Source organism: Nycticebus coucang, chromosome 7, assembly GCF_027406575.1.
Source record: "Nycticebus coucang isolate mNycCou1 chromosome 7, mNycCou1.pri, whole genome shotgun sequence".
Lineage (NCBI taxonomy): Eukaryota > Metazoa > Chordata > Mammalia > Primates > Lorisidae > Nycticebus > Nycticebus coucang.
Genome location: NC_069786.1, coordinates 94,011,507 through 94,018,702, shown reverse-complemented (window position 1 = coordinate 94,018,702; position 7,196 = coordinate 94,011,507). Strand labels below are relative to the sequence as shown.

The following is a 7,196-nucleotide window of genomic DNA, read 5'->3' as shown; positions in this document are numbered from 1 at the left end:
AACTGGATGTAAAAGACTGAAAATGGACCCACACCTTTCCCCACTCACAAAAATTGATTCAAGATGGATAAAGGACTTAAACTTAAGGCATGAAACAATAAAAATCCTCCAAGAAAGCATAGGAAAAACACTGGAAGATATTGGCCTGCGGAAAGACCTCATGAAGAAGACTGCCATGGCAATCACAACAACAACAAAAATAAACAAATGGGACTTCATTAAACTGAAAAGCTTCTGTATAGCTAAGGAGACAATAACCAAAGCAAAGAGACAACCTACACAATGGGAAAGGATATTTGCATATTTTCAATCAGATAAAAGCTTGATAACTAGGATCTATAGAGAACTCAAATTAATCCACATGAAAAAAGCCAACAATCCCTTATATCAATGGGCAAGAGACATGAATAGAACTTTCTCTAAAGACGACAGACGAATGGGTAACAAACACATGAAAAAATGTTCATCATCTCTATATATTAGAGAAATGCAAATCAAAACAACCCTGAGATATCATCTAACCCCAGTGAGAATGGCCCACATCACAAAATCTCAAAACTGCAGATGCTGGCGTGGATGTGGAGAGAAGGGAACACTTTTACACTGCTGGTGGGACTGCAAACTAGTACAACCTTTCTGGAAGGAAGTATGGAGAAATCTCAAAGCACTCAAGCTAGACCTCCCATCTGATCCTGCAATCCCATTACTGGGCCATCTACCCAGAAGGAAAGAAATCCTTTTATCATAAGGACACTTGTACTAGACTGTTTATTGCAGCTCAATTTACAATCGCCAAAATGTGGAAAGAGCCTAAATGCCCACCAACCCAGGAATGGATTAACAAGCTGTGGTATATGTATACCATGGAATACTATTCAGCCATTAAAAAAAATGGAGACTTTACATCCTTCGTATTAACCTGGATGGACGTGGAAGACATTATTCTTACTAAAGCATCACAAGAATGGAGAAGCATGAATCCTATGTACTCAATTTTGATATGAGGACAATTAATGACAATTATGGTTATGGGGGGGGGAACAGAAAGAGGGAAAGAGGGAGGTGGGTAGGGCCTTGGTGTGTGTCACACTTTATGGGGGCAAGACATGATTGCAAGAGGGACTTTACCTAACAATTGCAATCAGTGTAACCTGGCTTATTGTACCCTCAGTGAATCCCCAACAATAAAAATAATAATAATAATTAAAAAAAAAATTAAAAAATAAATAGGGAGTGGAAAGGACTACATAACGCTGGAGAGGTTATGGACCCAAAAGGAGAAACATTACCTGAGGCAGGAGAAGAAAGGAAAACGGACTCCCAGTTCTGTGTGGTCAAAGTGGCCTTTATTCCACCTAGGTGCAGCTATTCCCTTTAGCCGCCTCCAGGTTTCTATACCTTTCTGTTTCAACAAATGATGGCTGAAGCTCCTAATGTGGCACTTCCGAGTGAAGAGCACATGCCAGCAGAAGTTTCAGTGTCAGCTCCTACTCAGGAACCTGTACAAGAGGCACCCAAAGGAAGGAAAAGAAAATCCAGAACAACAGAACCAAAAAAACCAGTGGAACCCAAAAAACCTGCTGAGTCAAAAAAATCTCGCAAGTCCCCCAAATCAAAAGATAAGCAAGAAAAAATTACAGACACGTTTAAAGTGAAAAGAAAAGTGGACCGTTTTAATGGTGTTTCAGAAGCTGAACTTTTGACCAAGACTCTTCCTGATATCTTGACCTTCAATCTGGACATTGTCATTATCGGCATAAACCCAGGACTCATGGCTGCGTACAAAGAGCATCATTACCCTGGACCTGGAAACCATTTTTGGAAGTGTTTGTTCATGTCGGGGCTGAGTGAAGTCCAACTGAATCATATGGATGATCATACTTTACCAGGAAAGTATGGTATTGGGTTTACCAATATGGTGTAAAGGACAACACCGGGCAGCAAAGATCTTTCTAGTAAAGAATTTCGTGAAGAAGGACGCATTCTAGTTCAGAAATTACAGAAATATCAGCCACGAATAGCAGTGTTTAATGGAAAATCTCTGTTACGTTATGCCATCATCCAGTGCAAGGTGTGCTCAGTTTCCTCGAGCCCAGGACAAAGTTCATTACTACATTAAGCTGAAGGACTTAAGAGATCAGTTGAAAGGCATTGAACGAAATACAGATGTTCAAGAAGTGCGGTATACATTTGACCTACAGCTTGCAGAAGAGGATGCAAAGAAGATGGCTGTTAAGGAAGAAAAATATGATCCAGGTTACGAAGCAGCATACGGTGGTGCTTATAATGAAAATCCATGCGGTGGTGAACACTGCAGCTTCTCTTCAAATGGGCTAAAGACAGAGTCTCACTTTATTGCCTTCGGTAGAGTGCCATGGTGTCACACAGCTCACAGCAACTTCCAACTCCTGGACTTAGGCAATTCTCTTGCTTCAGCCTCCCAAGTAGCTGGGACTACAGGCGCCTGCCACAACACCCAAAAAAAAAAAAAAAAAAAAGTAACATCTCCTTCCTCTTCCAATATTTGCCCCCCTTTGAAAGTTAATTCTAGCAGGGTGTGGTAGTTCACACCTGTCATGTCATACTAGCTCTCTGGGAGGCCGAGGTGGGTGGATTATTTGAGCTCAGGAGTTCGAGACCAGCCTGAGCAAGAGTGAGACCCCATTTCTCCAAAAAACAGAAAAACTGAAGCAAGAGAATGTCTTGAGCCCAAGAGTTTGAGGTTGCTGTGAGCTACGATGCTGCCGCGGCACTCTGCTCAGGGCCCCAGAGTGAGATTCTAACACCACCAAAAAAGTTAATTCTAACCCTTTGTGCACCCCCTTATATCTTATTCTCCTTGGATCTTATGCAAGATCACCCATACCTCATATGGGTGGGACATAGTTACCTTAGAAATATGACTCCTAAATAATCATAAATAAATCAGCTCATGCTAAATTGTAAATGATTGTCGAAACACAATAAAAAGCCTGCTAGGACCTCCTGTTGGGGAAGCATTCTCCCGGTGTGCTGGACAGAGGGCTTGCCTCTTTGAGCCTCATCAGTTACTGCCCTGGCAATAGCTGAATGTGAGAGTCTACAGTCACGCCCGCCTCCTCTGCTCTAGCCAGGCTCCAAGGAAAGTCAAGGAGACAAATAGCCAGATGGTTTACCTGGCCTGCAGCAGAGGGAAGGAGGCAGTGATCTCCTGCCTCCCTAACTCCAGGCGGAAGGGAAAGGAGCTCCAATCTCCCCATAAGGAACAAGGGATACTGGGGAAAAGACCTCCAGTGGGATTGAAGTTCGGGAAATGGCTCAGAGCTTTGTTTCTCTTCCTTTTTCTCTCCTCCTGCACTTCATACAACATAAGGTGGTCCTCCCGAGCTCCCGCTCTGGGTTCCGTCAGCAGTCAGGTCCATGTTGGGAGCTTGTACATATCTGTTAGTAGCCAAGAGAACAGGAGTCTTCTTTCATTTTCCACGGCAGGAAGGTGGAAAGACCGCTACAACCCTGAGAGCTGAGGACCTGTAAATGCAGAAGACAGTGAGAATAGGACAAGCCAGTCACGGTCCAACATTTAACTTTGGAATCCATGCTGTTTGGCTCCCCGCCCTTTTCAGGGCAGTTGTCCCCCATCCAAGGCTTTCCCAGTTGAATCAAAATTAGACCCTCCAAAACACTACCCCCTGGAAAAAAAGAATCCCTTTATTTCAAACCCAGAAGGGACTTCTCCATTAGCTCCCCCTCCCGTGGTGTAATTAAATAAGCCTCTCCCTTCATAGTTCAAAATGTTTGAAAGGGTGAATTGTATGCTGGCACTTCACAGGGTTTCTCTGTATTCCATGATACCCATGGTGCCCATCATGAAAAACTCCCATTTTCTATAATCAAAGACTTAAAATGTAGTGTAAAACAGGATGGCATTCAAAGTGCTTTTTACCAAAAGTTTGTTTGATTCTACTGTTCAAAGTTACGAAATGATCTGCTAGGATTGGAAATTATTGGCAAAAGCCGTTGTGACTCCTGCTCCATTTAGTCTTTGGTATCAGGAATTTCAAAATATAAGCCACCATTTTGCTAATAATAATGCTAGAACAGGGCGGCGCCTGTGGCTCAGTGAGTAGGGCGCCGGCCCCATTTGCTGAGGGTGGCGGGTTCAAACCCAGCCCCGGCCAAACTGCAACAGAAAAATAGCCGGGCATTGTGGCGGGCGCCTGTAGTCCCAGCTGCTCGGGAGGCTGAGGCAAGAGAATCACTTAAGCCCAGGAGTTAGAAGTTGCTGTGATCCGTGTGACGCCACGGCACTCTACCGGAGGGTGGTGCAGTGAGACTCTGTCTCTACAAAAAAAAAATAATAATAATAAAATAATGCTAGAACAGGACCCCAAATAAGTTTTGACATGCTCATAGAAGCAGGAGCATATACTATCCTCCCCCAAGAATAATTACAGTTCTTGAACAAGCCCGAGCTCATCTGTGGCTGTCCAGGGTTGGGCTAAGATCCCAGACAGCCAGGTGCCTACTGACTCCTTTTCTACCATCCGCCCCGGGGGCCACAGAGTCTTATTTAGACTTTGTCAACCATTTACAAAGTGCGTAAACGGCCAAATTAACAGTCCTCAAGACTTTTTCCCCCCAATATCCCTTTGCACCCATCTGATAGAGAAAAATCTGCCTTTTCTATGACTACCATTAATTGTGGAGCCCCTATGGAACATTACCAATGGAGAGTTTTGCCCCAGGGAATGATTAATAATCCTACCATTTGCCAACTATATGTGGCAAAGGCTTTAGCTTGTATTAAATTCCCTTTAGCTTTAATGTACCTTTATATGGATGATATTTTAATAGCCCACAAAGACTATTTTGGGCTATAAAAATAGCCATCTTTTTTCAAATATTAAATTTCTTGACTGAGTCTCTAGCCTAGGTAGGCCTACAAATTCCTCCAGAAAAAATCCAGACCCCAAAACCTTGACAATATCTCAGATATGTTGTAGGGGCTCACATCATTCAACTACAGTGAGTTACTTTTTATATTCCTAACAGTATTACACTCGATGATTTACAAAAGATACTTGGCCACATTAATTGGTTGTGTCTGTCATTAGATATTCCAACTCATGCTTTAATGAGACCTAGCTCTTGATTCCCACTAGTATTATCCCAAGAAGCTAGACAAGAATTTCCATATAGAGAGTAGTTAATTGAAAAGTGACAACTTACTCAGATTACAGAAGAACAGCCGATTATTCTTTTTATACTAAACACTCCATGTACTTTAACAGGTCTTTTACATCATTTTAGGCCCTAGTTAGGGATCATTGAGTGGCTATTCCTACCCCATCACCCTCGCAGAAGGATTTTTACAAAACTTGACCAAAGATTTTTATCAATTCATCAAGGCTGGTTAAGATGTCAACAATTGACTGGCAATGACCCTCATATTATAAACCCTAGAACTGACAAAGATAGTTTTATGGCAGCTTGGAGTAAAAATGAATTATTGCAAATTGCTCTTTCTGATTTTATTAGAGAATTATAATTTACAAGTCCCCCCTTAACAATATATATGGACTCCAGCTGCTCCCTCTGACTCAATTTAGTCCAATTTCCTCCACACCTATACCCAATGCCCTGACTGTGTTTATTGATGGGTCAGGAAAAAGTGGTAAAGGGGTGGTCACTTGAAAACAACAAAAAATTTGGGAGCACTCCATTACCACTGGTGATTCAACCACTCAATGATGCTGTACTCAGTGCAGCCATTCTAGCTTTGCAATTGCTCCCTTGCCGGCCACTAAGTATGGTGGCAGACTCAGCCTATGTGATACATATAATCCAAACTATTACTGATGCTCTTATCCACCAATCTTCTGATGAAATTTTACATAATTTGTTTTCTTCCCTTAAAACCCATTTACTAAAAAGAAAACATGTTTTATCCATTACCCATATTCATTCCCGTTCCAACTTCCCTGGGCCATTACCCAAGGGAATGAATATGCAGATTCATTAGTGTATTTCAACACTACCCCATTTCCCCGAAAATAAGACAGTGTCTTATTTTAAGGTGTGCTCCCAAAGATGCACTAGGTTTTATTTTCAGGGGACATCTTATCTTTCATGTAAGTAGGTCTTATTTTCGGAGGATATCTTATTTTCGGGGAAATAGGGTACTATATCTGTAGCAATACAATCTCATCAGTTTTTCCACTGGGGGCACAAGCATTGACTAAAACCTTCCCAATCACATTGTCTCAGGCTCAATATGTTATCCAAGCCTGCCCAGAATGTCAACATGACAGCTACTCCTCTCCTCATAGGAGTAAATCCCTGAGGTTTACAAGTAAGTGCCCTTTGGCAAATGGATGTCACCCACTTCCCTTCTTTTAGTAAATTTAAATATATTTATGTTTCTATTGATGCTTACTCTGGTATGATTCATGCCACTTGGCAGTTGGAGAAATCACCAAACATGTAAAAAAAAAATTTTGCTGTCAGTTATAACCACTTTGGGACTCCCCCAACAAATTAAAACAGACAGTGGCCCTACTTACACTTCCAAAGTATTTTCTTTATTTCATCAACAATGGCAAATCAAACACATCATGAGTATTCCTCACAATCCAACAGGCCAACCTATTTTTGAAAGAGCTCACCGTTTTGAGACAGATAACTACCACTGAAAGATATTTCACTCCCCCAGATAAAGACCCCAAGCCATTAGTATCATATAAAGAACTTTTAGGTAACCCACAATGGCTAGGAATGGTCAAATTATTAACATGGGGAGGGGCTATGCTGCTGTTCTATCTCCTAAAGGGCGTTTATGGATTCCAGTCAGGCTTGGCTTCTGATCCCAGAAGAACTGACCATTCCCACAGAGAATCCAATCCCAGAGATGTACTACCTCACCCTGAACCCCCTCCACACACATAATGATGACCCAGGAGCCACCCTTTCATTGGCATCAACAGAGGGTTCCAGTCCATAATTCTGGAGTACTGCCACCTACCCATTGAGCTCCAGATATTACCTGGGGAAGTGCAAAATGTCTTACAAACCAATCTAGAGATGCTATGGAAAAGACAGAAATTCCACCCATTGTTGAGAATATACTACTTGCCTTATTGGCAAGGATTACAGCCAATTCCATTCATGCTAATCAGGTATTATCTGTCTTGGGGGTTTTTTGTTTTGTTTTGTTTTGT

At 42.0% G+C, this 7,196-nt stretch overlaps 1 pseudogene across 1 annotated transcript; it reads left to right on the top strand.

Moving 5' to 3' along the window:
- The first annotated feature begins 1,365 nt into the window (after window positions 1-1,365).
- Window positions 1,366-6,979, top strand: LOC128589752 (G/T mismatch-specific thymine DNA glycosylase-like; annotated as a pseudogene). The gene is made up of 2 exons (XR_008381125.1): window positions 1,366-2,344; window positions 6,808-6,979. The product of XR_008381125.1 is annotated as a G/T mismatch-specific thymine DNA glycosylase-like (transcript).
- Window positions 6,980-7,196: the final 217 nt, after the last annotated feature.